Raw genomic sequence first — 16993 nt, forward strand, 5'->3', positions numbered from 1 at the left:
TTACTAGTGAACGGGTTTTGTCGTCATCATCAGTAATCTGAAGTCAGTATCTACGAATTCCAGTTACGGGTCAGATAAAATATTATAAAATAAGGAAAAAACTACATATGTATGTAGTTGTTATTTTATTTTTTAAATTCAGTTCCACCAAAAATGTTAGTACAAAACATAAATCAATAAAAGTAGAAAGATATTTTCACAGTTTCGCTAATTTCGAAAAAAAAACACATTTAAAATTGTACATATGTATGTACCTACATTGTAAATGCTGAGTTCAGAAAATTGAGTAGTATGGTAGTCAATAATTGGTAGAATTGGTGAATGTTACACGTGTAAAGTGATCACTAAAACCAGTCTATGATGGTTGTAAGCCCTGTGAATGCCCAAACTTCTATGTTCTTCTACATCTATGTTAAGATGTCAAAAATTGTAAAAACACAGTTTGTAGAATTTTTTTGAAAGAAACAGTATTGCGCTGAGTGTGGAAATTGAAAGCGATTTCCGCGCTTCCTGAACAAGGTGGGTTCTGTGATTTTCGCCCGACCATAAAGTTTGCATTGGTGCACAATCTATCCGGTGTCACTAAACGGCGCCTGGCTTACTGCCTACCTAGTACGAGTATACCGACGTGTGTCAGCGGCCGCCGCGACGCTCAGTTCGCCGCGGACTGGCGTCGGTAGCGGGCGTTCGTTATACCCACGGGACACTCTATGCATACAAAGTCTTCGATGTTTACTTTCCAATAATCTTTTAAATTATCAATTACTTTTAAGGTTTCTTTTTTTTTCACTAATTATCTTACTTTTTCATATGTTTTTCATCGATTGTGTTATTTTTAGTTAAATCCTAAAAACTTTCGAAAAGTTTTTAACCTTGCACTACATTATTATTATTATTATCGTTTTGGATGTGAGTTTTTTGTTTCATTTTTTTTTTCTTGTGCATCGTTTGTACGTTTGAAAGGTAAGCATAAGCAACAATTTACAATTTAATAATAATATTAGATTAGATCTACACATGTATGCCAATTTTTTGAATCTGTATTTTATCTAAATACGCAAAATTATTATACCGCCTTGTGAAAATAAAAAAAAATAGCAACCATGACAATTTATTACAATTTTGATAAGCAGTTGTAAAAAAAAATTGGAATATTTTTTTTAAAACAGTAAAACTATTTAAGCTCTATTAACTAACATATGTCTGTTTAAATAAAATTAACACATAACAATTGTTTGTTATTTTCTTATTAAATTGGATGAAAATCAATATTTATTCAAGTATTTTCCGCGTGTTTGCATACTGTCTTTGCTTCTAATAGCTTCACCCACAATCCTAGCGGATACTAAGTCTTCCCACGCGGAACATTATGTGACAACATTTATCGTTCAATGCGACATTGTTGGGAATAGAAGCGATCACCTTTATTCGCTTGTGGAGGAGATATAAAAATAAACTTATTTCATTATTATTGCTTTTATTTAATGACTAAGCCCTTATAATTGCAACTCTTTAAAGACAACCTGAAGACAGAATATTATTTTATGTATAGTATTTAAAAAAACGCATTTTTCGTCAGATAATTCATGAAGGGCGCTTATTGGTAAACATTGAATATTAAAAATTAAAAGAAGGTTTTGTGTGTGTCCAAATACTTGTTCACAAATCCGAGTTTCCAAGTAGGAGTTATTTTTTACATCATTTACAGCCTGTGATGGTCGTAAGCCCTATAAATGCCCGGATTCCATATTTTTCTTCATCCTTGTTGAGATGTCAAAAATAATGTAAAAATAAAACAATTGTTTTAGATCACTTTCTTGAATTTATTTTTGTAAACACAACTAGTTCTCGAAGCTAGTGATGTTTACATTAATAAACCTATATTATTTATTGATTCGGCATCAAGTTTGCGGAATGATATGTTAATTATTAAAAAAAAAATAAACACTTGAAATAAACCACCTAATGAGTTTTATTTCATTAAAAACGACTAGTTCCGAAAACAGATGTTTTCATCTACAGGTGAGGAGTAAAACTTTTCTTTTCACCTGTACATGAAAACATCTGTTAGTTTTCGAAACTAGTCGTGTTTAATGAAATAAAACTCATCAAGTGATTTATTACAAGTGTTTAATTTTTTTTAAATGATTTACATTAATAAACTCAAAAAATGGTCTTTATAAAAGTGTTTTTTTTTTAAATATTCAAACAACATGGTATTCTACAAAGATATATCAAATCAATAAATTATAAAAGCATATACTTCCTTATAAGTCTATTTATTTATTTATGAATCTTAAAATAGAACCCACGCATGCAATGTTGCTGACATGTCGCTCACTCCTTTCAAGAACGTCATAAATCAAAAAACTTGATTTTTCAGGAGAACGTTTTTAAAGTTTAAAAATATAATACAATGTATTAAAAATAAATATCAAGCCACTTATTGAACTTTTTACTGAGCAACAGATCTTTTTTGGTAAAACCTGAAGGTGTTTTCTCCATTTGAAAAATATTTAGTATATTTTAAAAAGTAATTAAACAATACCTTTTCTTCAAAATGCAAAAACAACACTTTCTGCCCTGTAGCGGGTAAATATTAAGTTAAAAATATGCCTCTTTTGCTGGGGTATAGTACATTTTCTGGGCATTCCCAAAACATGCACAGCTGAAAATTGACGATTTTTGATTTATGACGTTCTTGAAAGGAGTGAGCGATGTATTATAAACATTTTATAAGAACATACAAATTTTATCATGTTTACAAACATACATTACATATTTTGTTTCAATTTTTTTAACCCCTTGAAACCAGTTTTAGTATGTTGTGTGTATGCATGAAAATTTTTCTTGAACTCGTTTTTTAAAGTGTTGGAAAAACATTTCCAATTGTAAAATAAAGGTTTTATTGTTCTTATAATTATACATACTAATACTTATATTTTTAAAAAACGAATTTGATAGGAACTTTTTTATTTAAATGAGAGCATTATTGTTTTGTTGTGCAATAACTAAATATTTTTTAGTACTAGAACTACGAATATGAATATAAGACGTGATCTCTGTCTAAGTTTTATCAGAACAATCACTACGTACTATTAAATTTAAAATCTCCTTATAAAAATCATGCCTAATTATGAATAAAGTTGGAAAAAGTATACGACCAAACACCTTAGTAGATTGAGATAAACTAACTATTGGGATGGTTGTATTTGTTTAAGAATCTATTTTTAAGACTTGCATACGCAGTTATTGTCTATGGCGCCGCTACGGCGCCAGTGGAGTACACACTTATCATGTCGCCGCAGAGGCGCCAACTGATTTCAAAGGGTTACACCAAAGAAATATTTTTCCATTGTATTTTATACAGTAAATTTCTGCATTATCTTGCAAAATACAATTTTCGGAATTTACTTTCTCTCTAACCAAAACATATATAATTGAATTTATTTAATGGGTATTCTAAATTAACCTTTTAAACGTAAATGATATTTTTTGCGAAATAGAAGACAACATGTCGAAAATAAAACCAAAGTTGGTTTATGTTACTGTGAAATAATTTAGCACATTTTTTAGCATTTGTTTGTACATTCTTAGTTATACTAAGATTTGATAGTCGTTTAGAAACAGATTGACGGAGCTTCTAATAAAAATATTTTCTAGTCATTTCTCTGGACCTTATCTGCACCTTAATGATGCATAGGGCACCTTATTTGATTTGTGATAGTACCTCGATAGAGACGAATATACCATATTTGATGGAATGCAGAAGGCGTTATTTAGGGTGGTAAGGGACATAACGGTAGTTGGGAAAAGAAATGGAGGAGGAATAGCATGTTTTTTAGGAGAAGATTTGAAGAAAGAGTACCCGGGGTTTTACATCCACTAACACTTGTTTTTGTGAGTTGTACACTGCTAATATACATATATGAAAATGGAAGGATATAGAAGAGGCCTAAATCCAGTAGTGGAAAACAGAAGAAAAGAGAAGAAGAAGACAAAATATATGTACAAGTCCTTTCAGAGTTTTGGTTCAAGATTTAAGTAATTTACTAAATGACTACTCAAAACCAGTTTACTATTTTGAAAACGGATACGTTTAGAAAATTTAGAAACAAAATATATTTTATGCCAACATCTTTTTTCTTTGTTTCTCTTATTATTTGTCCATTTACATAAACGAGAGGAAAGTGGAATAAAAGAACTCGTAACATTCGGTCGTTTCCGCATTTTAACGATTTATTCCGAGGAAATAACTTCTTTTTGGCATCCTTCCACTCTCCTCTTATTATCCAGAGCTTCACTTCGCACCGGCCGTGGATCGTAAGGTCGGATATCCCGCGACACCGTTGTCATCCAGACGGTGCACTTCCATACTTTCGACAATTTGGCTAGCGGAATAGCAGCGTGCGACAATGAGCTTAAACATAGGGTCTCGCTTTCATTGTAGGATTTGGATCACTACTTCTGAAGAGTTCTAGAATCGTTAATTTGGACCGGCGTTTAACGAGCTCCATTATTTTGATTTATTACTCGAAATTTGACTTCCACAGCAAAAAAAAAATATTAAATATATTCAAATCATAATTTCACTTTGTGAGAAATTCCCAAACATAAAAAAATATAACAGTTTTAACAAACTCTGAACGTTTTCCAACTTAGCTACTTACTGCAAGTACCTACAGGTATCATTCCAAAGTACCCTACCCATTTCTGATATTCACATTGTTTTTTCTTTGGTCTTCTTCTTTTTCTAACCCTTATCCTCAACCACTGGTGCATAGGGCACTGCATCGTATAGATGCAGTCTTATCTTGATCGAAACTTACATGGAGGCAAGGTGATCACTCCTGCGTTTCAGGAACCAGTTCAGGGTAATATTAAATAAAAAGAGTGAAAATCATTCATATTTATTTTGACCCCTTTGAGAATCGAACCCGGGACCTCCATAATGGTTGACAAACGCGCTGACTACTACACTAAGGATGTGAACAAAATAATTACATTATGAAATATTTCCCGTAAAATTGAGATTGTAATCATTTATCGCTATCCTTTTTGTCTAGAAAGTTCTAAGGACGACTCCTAGATGAGATTTTGTAGCGGTATATAGCGGTAATTTTTATATATTTTTACCCAATACAATTTTATAATTTTAGTCGCGATAAGCCTCTGCAAATACGAGACTGAGCTCTTGTGCTTGAATAGGGACTATTTTTTTGATAGTGTCATGTTATGCATTAAAATTTTTTACTGTGAATCATTTATTTTTATTCGGTAGATACCAGGGAGTTCCCTTGTTTTGTTTTTTTTTTAAATATTTTTATTTAGTTGTATATGTTTTTAGTGTTTGTTAAGTTTCTTTTTTAAAGTGCTTGTGTTTTTTTATATTTTTAATTTCTGAAGGGAAGCTTTTAATTTTTTTTTCTAAATACATGTAATTTTGTTGTTACTATTAAATAACTATAATGTTTATTTATAAAGTTTAGTAAAGCAATTATTAACAGGGAAAATGCAGGAAGAGATTCCCTGTATTTCAACCACGCACGTGAAAATATCACGAGTCCTTCGGGATTACCATATTTGAGGACGTGAGGTCCCCAAATCTTTCCATCGCACTGCGGCGAAACCATTACAGGAATATCGATAATTGGAAACAAGCCAAGTAAGAATTATTTACAATGATTGCAAATTAATCACACACTCGTATAATCTTCCCGAATCCTGGTTAACTTCTCCCGAGGGATCTCTAATTCCTCCCGTGAAAAGACATAAACGCCTCGGGCATTCGGAAGAGGGACTGGATAATTAGCGCCGGATACAATAGGAGTTGGCGGTGGATTACCAATTATTGTTGTGCTCACAAATTGCATCCGCGTATCCTGGCGAACAAATCACGAGCAATTTGTTTCATTGAACAATTAAACATTAATTAACAACGCTTCGGGTAATGTTAGATAAGATAACAAATCAATTGGCAAGTAACTTAAGATATTATTTTTTGACGTGTCATCAAAGATGAAGAAGAATATGGAAGTCTGGGCATTTACAGGGCTGTCGACCGTCATGGGCTAGTTTAAGTGATCACTTTACACAAGTGTAACATTCACCTATTCTACCCATTTTGACAACCACACTACTTAAATTCTTGGAAGTTCTATATATATCGCTCACTCCTTTCAAGAACGTCATGAATCGAAAATCGTCAATTTTCAGTTGTGCATGTTTTCGGAATGCCTAGAAAATGTACTATATCCCAGCAAAAGAGGCATATTTTTATCTTAATATTTACCCGCTACAGGGCAGAAAGTGTTGTTTGTGCATTTTTAAGAAAAGGTATTGTTTAATTTTTTTTTATTTACTAAATATTTTTCAAATGGAGAAAAAACCGTGAAAAGTCCAGGGTAATAATATTGAATAAATATTACAGTGAAATAATCACTTATATTTATTTTACCCCCTTTGGGAATCGAACCCGGGACCTCCAGAACGGTAGCCGAGCGTGCTGACCATTACACTACGGAGGCGGACAGACATGTTATATATTTCGTATATAAATGTAGGTCCAAAACATCTACGAAGAACGGAGATTAACTTATCATTTACTTGTGAATATAATGGAACATGTAGATTTAGAGCCAACAAAAGGTTTTCTAGTTACATTTCGAAATCAGATATCCCTAACAATGTAAAAGCCGGTATTGTACGTGGTATCTGCTGGAACTGAACAAAGGAAAATCTCAATAATGTACGAGAGGATATGGTAATTAATTTAAAAATTGAGGAACATGTATCATAAGCAGATATATCAAGTTTTTTCTTGGATCAAATTTTTGTCCATATTACACAAACCAAATTGGACGTTATATTGGAATCGTATTTTATGTAAAAGTTGAAATTTTTAAAATTACATTAATATTAGTAATACATAAACTGTCAGTGTGGATACCTGCCCACATCCCTTTTTCTTATGACTAGCAAGTGCGTAAGTCGTCAAATTGGCAAACCTGCGCGGCGCGCTGTTATAGTCTGTGCGCGCGATGTGTGCAGAAGTTTTCAGACAAGATTTTAAATACTGCTTTGAATAATGAGTTCTGATTTGAATATACATATATTTTTTTAACTTTTTTTATAAAATATAATTTAATGTACAATTTGTTAAACATCCTATTTGATTAGTAAAACGTGCAATTTGTAGTGAAAAACCTGCATTATCAATTCGTTACCACAAGCCAATTTTTTAAATCATGTCTAGCTTATACCCGTGCTTAGGGGATGAATAAAACAAATAATATGTTTGTTTAAAAAATATTCTTGTCCTGTAATTTACGATTTTTTTAAATTTAATATTTTCCAATAAATTATTTTCTTAAAGCGTCATTCGATCTTTTGAATTTGTTTCCCAGAAAAGTCTAGCGATAAAATCATAAATGGAAATCACAAGGATTTTTATTTTCTCACAGGCATTTCACGAAATGCGAGTATTTTAATCTCATTGAATCGGTTGGAATAGTAATGCGTTAAAAATATTATATCCGATAGTAGTGAGTCTGCTTGTCTGCCCAAGGAAGATAAATCCAAGACTAAATGTGAAGAAAACTCTTAAATCAATACTCTTGCCAGATTTGCGTAATTCGTTTTATCTAAGATATATGTAAATATCAAGGCTACTGTTAATCTTGCAAATAGTAATCGTTGCAGATATTTTAATCAAATTTTACTGTAGTAGAACCCCGGAAGATTGAACTAATCGGTGCTGTGATCTGCTCGGATTTGGAAAAGTTCGGATTAGCCAACAAATTTGTAATACAGTACATACATAGTACTTAACATACAATCAGAGAGAAATAAACGCCACACCAATCTGTCTTTGCACACAAAAGTCGTCTCTTCCACATTCATACATTTTCTCATACATACACGCCGACTATTCCGACTACTGACCTGACCACTTTCAAGTATGTCAAATACTTGTTATATGTGTTAAATATTCTCGTGAAAACAAAAATATTGAAAAATGGTTTTGAGGTCTGGATATATCAAATTATTTTCAAAAAAACATTTTCGCTCCTATCTTTATCATTTGCGCGGTCTCAGTTGCCGACATTGGTTGGACGTTGAGCAAAAAGGAGTAAGTTAATGAAATATTTTGTATTAAAGGACTAGGATAACGTAGAAACAAAACTTAAATATTTCTCAATATAAAAGTTATTTTATTAGATTGTGTATAAGTGAACTAAAAATATATAAGGGATTTTTGCGTACTCAGTCATATTAAAAACAAACCCTTGTTACCCCCTTAATTTTAAAATGTATGAATAATTGCATGTTGCATTCCAAACAATATACCACATTAGCTCTGAGATTAATGTCGACTGGTTGCTTTCTGCATAATGACGGGCAACTCATCTCTCACCATAGTCGTCGCACAGTGGGGTATATTGGCGATCTGGGCGGCCAATATTATTTTTCGTTCTAAATCGATTCCAAATATGCCTTTTGACAAATTCATTGTTTTATATGGAGATATTTTTTACTTATCAGTAAAAAAAAATTTTTTTTTTTTTAATAAATGCAAATCGTAGTAAATAATTTAAAAAATATTAGTCCGAGAAAGATGGCCATGGTTCCTCGTCCGGACACAGTTCTTCTTCCGCTTTTAATAAAAGCGATTTCTTCATTTGTTATTTTTTTCTTTGTTTCCTTTATAAATCGTATTCTTATTGGACGACAATAACGTGGTGAAGAAGGAATTGGGTTTTGCCAAATAACCTTATTATTCAAGGAACAAATAAGTTGTAGGGGCACAAACGAACTCTGAAATATGTTTGCATCGGAGTCTGCATCATTTAAAAACGTTTGTTTATATTGAGCTTGTTGTGCTCCATCACAACCCCACTTGCACATTTAAACTAATGTTTCTCTTTCTTTTTTATTTAAATTTTGTAAACATTCTTCTAAATGTGTCAAAAGTCGCGTGGTAGTGTGATCCATTAAACTCTGTAGGTTTACTTCGGCACAAGTTTCAGTTACTCTGTAAGCTTCCTTAGCAGGGTAACACTCGAGTTTTGCTTTTTGTAAGATACTGTAACACGGGTATAGTTTTTTATGAGAACTCCTTACTATTTCATATTGCCTTCTCGAAAGATCGGCTTCAACAAAAATAGATAAAGCCTGTGATGGAGTCAATTGCGTTATCCGGGTATTTTTTTGCTGGCAACGAGAATACGCTTTCTTATATTTGGTAGCACGCTTAGGTGTACAGATAATTTCTTTCAACACCAAAGAAGCATCTCTCATCCCGCTTTCTCCTAACTTTGACCGAGTAGCATGGGTGTTTTCAGTTTTCCTTCTTTTGCTTCTCTGACTTGATTCACCAAACGACTTTGATGGTCGTCCTGATCGATTCATTACCCAAGGAATTGTAAAAGTTCCGTCAAGCCAATTTTCATTTTTTATCAAGAAAGTTTCCTCCTTTCTGAGTGCATTAGTCTATCTTCGTTTCATTTCAGACTTGAAATGCGAAAAATCGTTTTTAATTTTCATTGCACACTCGTCAGAAAAATTATCTAATTGTAAAAGGTACTTTTGCAAGCATTCTAATTTTTCATTAATTTTATTAGCATTTTGTTGCTGCATGATAATAAATAACTGTTTTCTAGTCATTATTCTAACATCTACTGGTCCTAAAATAAAAATTTAACAATTTAAAGATAAAAAACTGTACGTAGTTCAGTTTTCATTATTGTGCTGACTCATCTTAAAAGAGCGATTTCTTGCAAAAGAGCAAAATTCTGCAAAAAAATTTTCAATTTATATAAAGAAAGAGGGCTAAGCTATTTGATACAATCTAAATTATAGCCGGATAACACTCGGAAGCACAACTAAATATCCTTTATTTAAAAAAAAATGAAGGAAAAATCCATTTAAAGGCACTTATTTAAATTAGTTTTTTTTTAGTAAATACGTTAGCTATTACAACTTAAATCTATGTACAATACACTATCTTACCTGCTTGATCACAATCCATTATTAAATTGTATACGTGTAATACAAAAAAATAATAATAATCACTGAAATGTTTGCGTACTAAACGAACAGCGAAAGAGAAACACGTGTACTCACAATAACAACAACTTTGCGACTGACCATTAGACACGTGAGATGTGCGTGGGGGGGATACAATTATTGCATGTCATCAACAAAATACTCTATTTCATGTTGATATATTTTTCATACACCTGCGACAATGTTTTTAAAAGTGACTTTTGGCCGCCCAGATCGCTAATATACCCCACTGTGCGTCGTCGAGAAGGAGCGATAGGGGTGGGGGAGGAGAGCCCAGGAGGGTTACCGCTAACTCTCGTGGCGTCTTATGGCGATAATCCAACCGCGAGACGTTTAAAATTTTCCCATTTTTAAAACGGATCATTACGTATTCAAATAAAATCTATAATCCCTTATAATAACATAAAAAGAATCATCAAAATACGCCTTTTATATTACATTCCTTTAAAAGGTTATCTCCGATTTTAAAATGGCCCTATTTTATTTAATCATTTGGTTACCAGCTCTTCAGTAAATCATATGAATTAATTGAATATAATGAATTGTTAAAACCTTTAAAGGTCACTCTTTGACCCTTCACATTTCATCCCTTTAGATTTTAGTTAAGTTGTTTTAGGAATTCATCTTGTATCTATAGAACACACCTGGACGCACGATGATATCGTCTACAGATTAATCTAACCGCGAAATTAAATAATCACCTAAATTTTCTAGTATGTATCCTGGAAAAATAAGATATGAAGAATACATATTTAGTATCTTAACAGAAACGATAGATTTTTTTATTCGAAAGGAATAGCAGTGAAGGCATAAACTGACTGAAATGATTAGTTGATATCTCCTTCAGAGGTTAATCTCAGCGTTTAAATGCAATTACAATATACAATAATTGTAATATTTGTTTTTTGTAAAGAAACATCTACAAACAAGCATTGTCAGTAACATGTTACACAAGCTAGTACGGCTATTATTAAGGAACCTTTAGTGCTCTTTGATGCTATTTATCCTATATTCTTTCCTTAATTCCTCTTATATTTTAATTCCTAGAACACAGTGATGTTCTTCATTTCGAACTCTCTCACCCCCGTCATCATGTATACATATTTGCACACACACACATTCTTTGAATTTTTCGATAATAATGCGCAGCGCCCTATTTTCTTAATGATTGCCTACCCCATGCAGTCCATAGAAAACCAACAAGGGAATTTATTTACACGAAAGCCTCTATAGGAATAAAATTTATTATGTTTCCTTGCTTGTCGTGACTGCTGGAGAATTCCACCCTTTGTCTTACCTGTTACCCTCCCTTCCACAGCAAAGCTCTGTTTTTAGTTTATACTTGTCATATATCTTGGTCTTATCAAATCGCACATGCAATATTGCCTGAAATCCTGAAAACTTGAAATCCTGAATGTCTGAAATGCGGAACAATGCGCTGTATTCACTTCTGTGTTATGAACAATGCATTTAATTTTCCGCATTTGCTTTTATAAATAAATATTGTACATCGGTGGTTTCAGAAAAGTAATAAAGCAAAAGGAATTTACTTTAAGCAGTATAAAAGTCAGTAGTTTTGTATGTGCGTTAAAAATATAGGTTTTTACTCTAAACATACACACATTAAGATATTAAACAATTAAAAAAGAATGATGAAAATACTAATTTTAGTGATTTATTTTATCATTTTGATTCAAAACAATACCAAAAGGAAAAAAAATTGTGTATTAACAATATTCTCTTACTTTTACTAAGAAAAACAAATTTGTTTTAAATATTTATTTGTTATATATTTTTGTTTTGCTCAGTGAATACCAGTTTTATTTAAAAAAAATATTACATGAGATTTTAAGAAATAGCAATATTTATCAAAAAAAATTTAAATGTATAGATATGACCACGAAATGGCTGTCGAATCGATAAATGATTTATAAATAATAAAAGAATGTCAGTAATTGGATATTAACTTTAGGGATGATAAACCGAAATAAATATTAAAGTTGTCTTAACAGAAACGAAAACGACTTTTTTATACAAAAGACGCTTTTAATTAAAATCACATTATGCACTATAATTGAAAATCCATGATGCGGGAAGATTTAGAATATTGCATGTTTTAGAATTTCTCAATCAGAAGAAGAACAATCTCATTCATACCTAATTAGAAATTGACAGATAGCGCTGCCATGAGACGAGAAGTTTTTTTAAAATACATAGAGATAAAAAAATCTCAACTTGAATATAACTGACAATTCTTCCAAATTGTTTAACATCTTAGAAGAGAGACCGTAGGAAAATAAATTTTGGGATATAAAATAAATTCTGATTTGAATAGTTCCTTAGTGAGATGATCTCTTTTGTTTGTAATTGAAGATTTGAACAAATTAAAAATATTATTAAATTAATAATTCAAAGCTTTCATTTAAAATGGAGGGTACCTTTGGAAATAAAATTCTAGGTCTGGAAAAACTCGTTTACAGGAACAGGTTTACCGCAAGTAAATAAATTAAAACCTGAAAAACACAACCGAGAATGCTACAAACGAAAGTTTCACTGGGAATAAATATTTGAAAGAAATCTAAAGTCAAAGCTTTCCGGAGGATTTTTCCCGTTTCCGTGTTTGCGTACTAAGAACCCGACTTGGCAAACAAGAAAATTGAAATAATCAACGTAAAGAATTTATTGCACTCGAATCAGTTTATTGCGCATTCCCCTGTGTTAAAGCTAATTGCGTGAAATATAAAAATATTTTTATGGTTGAAAAAAGTTGTATAACAAGTACTTTAATATTGTTTCAAGAATGCGAATACAATTTTACAGAGTAATGTTAAAACAAACTAACTTACATACTCTTCTAACAATATATACTTGAGAAATTCGTTAAAAATTTTCAACTTATATTAAGAAATATAATCCTGACTTTATTACATAGAATTTATGGACGGTAAACGCTAAGCCACATTTCAATTATTTTTATTATTGGAAAACTAAAAACGTGGAATGTGAAAAAAATATTGGGAATTATCGTAGGAACAATTTATTAAGGATAAAATTTCATTGGTAATTGGAGAAAAAAAATATCGTAGACCTTTTCAATGTATTTTTTCTATACCTCTAATAATAAGATTTTTCAAAAGTTTAATTAGAGACGCATGCTAGCAGTAAATCAATTTAAACTAATAATATTAATTTATATCAGAAAATAATATAATTATAATAAATACATAACTGCTCCATATAGCTGCTACTTGATTTTCCTCTTCCTCTTTTACATTATTTTTTAACCTCTATATCCATATTAAGGTGGAAACAAAGTCATCGTGCTAAAAGATAAATCGGGTCAAAGTCCCTCTTCGAAATTACGTTTTTCTTTATTATTTATTGTATAAGCGTTAATTTTGTGGAATACCGTGATAATTTAACATGTGAACATTTATGTAAACAAACATTAAAAAAAAAAACACTTGTGCGATATAATTTTGACTTTATTAACGTTAACATGACTTGTTTCAAGAACTACAGACGTTCTCAAAATTTGTTATGTTTACATTAATAAAATCAGAAGTAGTCTTATACAATAGTTTTTTTTTATTCACTGCTCTTACAACCTTTGTTTTATTTTTTTTTCTTTCCCACTGATTTTCTTTACCCTTCTCCAACACCACAACTCAAACGCTCCTAATCTTTCTTAATCCCTCTAAGCCATCGTTCAGGTTTAGCTACTATAGAATAGAATACTCCAGACAGATTAAAATGTTTTTTTTCGCTATTCAAGCAGTGAAATGAAATATTTTATTACTAACATATATGTCTGTTTTATCCATACCTATTTTAGTCTATATTTCATCAGGGTATCTGGGCTGTACAATGGAATCTTAACACATTAATAACGTTTAACCTATCTACGTAGTGTAGATTTAACGTTAATTCATTTATGTAAAAAACTCCATCTTGAAACCGTTAATCAACAAATATTCTCAGAAAATTAACTGCCGAAAATAAAATTAATGAAGTTATGCCGAATTTATCCACACTTTATAGTTAAACTTTATATGTTTTGTATAGAATACCAGCAGATTTTGGTCCATTGGGTTTTCGATTCTTAGATATATCGAATTTTATGTTTTTTCTATGCAAATTTTGTTTATTTTTATTGTTTATTGTGAAATTATCGTGTTTTTTCGTTAAAAATTATATTTTTTGCAGCCATTTTTTCAAAGTAAGTTTATTTATGCCTTTGTAGCTTAATCATACCTAAAAAGTATTTAATGGTTGGAAGCGTAGGGAAATAATTACTGGTAAACTTTGTATTATATTTTGATGATAGTTATTATAAAATTTAAAATTGATATTAATGTTAAAATAAAACGTTTAACACAGATGTTAAAGTGCAAGATGTTATTTTAGATATTTCACATAAATATTTAAATTTCCACAGAGTTTTTTGAGTTTAAAAAGAAATAGGAAGATTTTTATTTTATTTTTTGCTTTTAATTTAGAGTTGAATAAAATTCAACGCGAGATCAAAGGATTAACCCATAAAAAATACACGGTTTTAAAACGGCAAATACGGTATCGTTCGAAAAACACCCACATTTAGACAAACACCCACATTTAAACGAGGTAAAAAACATTACGAGAAGTATTCTATATTTACCATATCCTAAATAAGATAAAAACAAGATATTAATTCCTCATGTTGGGTAAGAATTTTTATTTGAAGGAGAATTTTGTATTTCACCATAAATAAAATTATATATAATTCAAAGTTGGCTTAAAAATATTTGCGTTTAATGTAAAGACTCATGTTTGTATATATCTGTATGTTGAATTAAAAGCCTTTGACTCGTCTTCAAAGATTTGAAATTATTTTCCTTTTGAAATGGCGACCTAAATCATTTTTACTTTTCTTATCAGCTGAACTGAAACTAAAAATGTTTATACCTTTTATGCACGGTAAAACATGGCTTCAAGAAAAATGTATATTACTGTCTATCCTAGTCAGTCCCAAATTGCAAAATCTTTCAATCTTTTACTCTAAGATGGAGACACGTAATACCTTTTTACAAAAAGAAAGTATTCAAAATTAATTTAAATCAAAATTAAACCTGACTTCTTTATTCTTCTGCGTCTATGTTGAGATGTCAATATACTGCTAAGTGGAAAAACCCAAATTTGAAAGAAACAAGGACACACTAAAAATGTCTAATTATAAGCTTAATAAAATTTAAATATTCTGTTCTAGCATTGAAAATAATTCTTAATTAAATAAGGTAATATATATATATATATATATATATATATATATATATATATATATATATATATATATATATATATATATATATATATATATATATATATATATATATATATATATATATATATATATATATATATATATATATATATATATATATATATATACATACATATATATATATATATATATATATATATATATATATATATATATATATATATATACATATATATATATATATATATATATGTATATATATATATATATATATATATATATATATATATATATATATACATATATATATATATATATATAAATATATATATATATATATATATATATATATATATATATATATATATATATATATATATATATATATATATATATACATATAAATATATATATATATATATATATATATATATATATATATATATATATATATATATATATATATATATATATATATATATATATATATATATAAATATATTTATATATATATATATATATATATATATATATATATATATATATATATATATATATATATATATATATATATATATATATATATATATATATATATATATATATTTAAATATAAATATACATTTTTACATTGTTTATAAAAAACTTTCTTGCAAAACAGTTTTGTAGAACAATAAATTTTATACATACACACAAAAGATTGTAGAAACACACACCCCTGTAGGTCTGCAAAGCTTCAAAGAATTAATCGAAAATGCGAAAGTGGTTCAAAATTGTATGCATAACAAATTTCGAAGCACTAACTAATTTAATAAGTAAAGTTAAGTAAAAGCTGTGGGATTAAACGAAATGAAGTGAATTTTATGATAATTATAAATTATATATTTTGATCATGAATACATGACGTGTACAAATAAGATCGCTTTGATAGTAAAAAAAATTAATCCATTGAATATATTTAATTATTTGTCGTCAAAACGTTATTTTGTCGCGAAATGGGTCTATGACGTCAAGACCACCATTGACTTGTATTTCTGCTTGCGCGTTTCGTGGTTTAGGCGAAGAAGCACAACAAATTTGCTAATTTATTTTACCCCAATTACGCCCCGTTTTACTATTAATCGTTTTTTAAATACTAAATTATAAGTAAAAATGATCAACGACATTTTTAGGTGTGTCTAAATCTTTGTACACAGGTTGAATAAAATAATCTGGTTAAATGATAAGTTGTATAAAAATTGATAATCATGTTTTTAGTCATATCGATGTAAAATAATCTGGTTAGGATCTTGCATGCACCGACATAAAAGGGTCTATGCTAAATAAAAACTTTCTCAAGCCATATAAATCATCATGCGATTTATGATGTACTATATGTAGGAGTTCCAAAATTTTGAGTTTTGTCAATCTTAGCTAGATTAGTGAATGTTACACGTGTGTAATAATTAGCCAACGTATGACAAAGATAAGCCCTTTAAATATCCTGACTTTTTGGTAGTATACATTTATTTGTAAATAAAGTTTTACTTGGTTAGTACCACTATTTATTAAAATATATCGTGACACGTGTTTCGATGCATTCCGTATTATTGTCAAAAGCTTCTTTCAAATCTATGTTGAGATTCGATATGTAAAAACGAATAATTTCAAGACAACTAGAATCAT

At 29.8% G+C, this 16993-nt stretch overlaps 1 protein-coding gene across 1 annotated transcript in view; it reads left to right on the forward strand.

Moving 5' to 3' along the window:
• Window positions 1–660: 660 nt before the first annotated feature.
• Window positions 661–16993, forward strand: part of LOC148312225 (serine/threonine-protein phosphatase rdgC-like) — a gene marked incomplete at its 3' end in the record, with an annotated part of 128393 nt that continues 112060 nt past the window's right edge. The window contains exon 1 of the mRNA XM_088277647.1: window positions 661–963. The remainder of the gene's footprint in view (window positions 964–16993) is intronic.

The sequence above is a fragment of the Brachycentrus maculatus genome, unplaced genomic scaffold (assembly GCF_059751285.1).
Source record: "Brachycentrus maculatus isolate JH-2025_06_01 unplaced genomic scaffold, ASM5975128v1 h1tg000049l, whole genome shotgun sequence".
In the NCBI taxonomy this organism is placed as follows: Eukaryota; Metazoa; Arthropoda; class Insecta; order Trichoptera; family Brachycentridae; genus Brachycentrus; species Brachycentrus maculatus.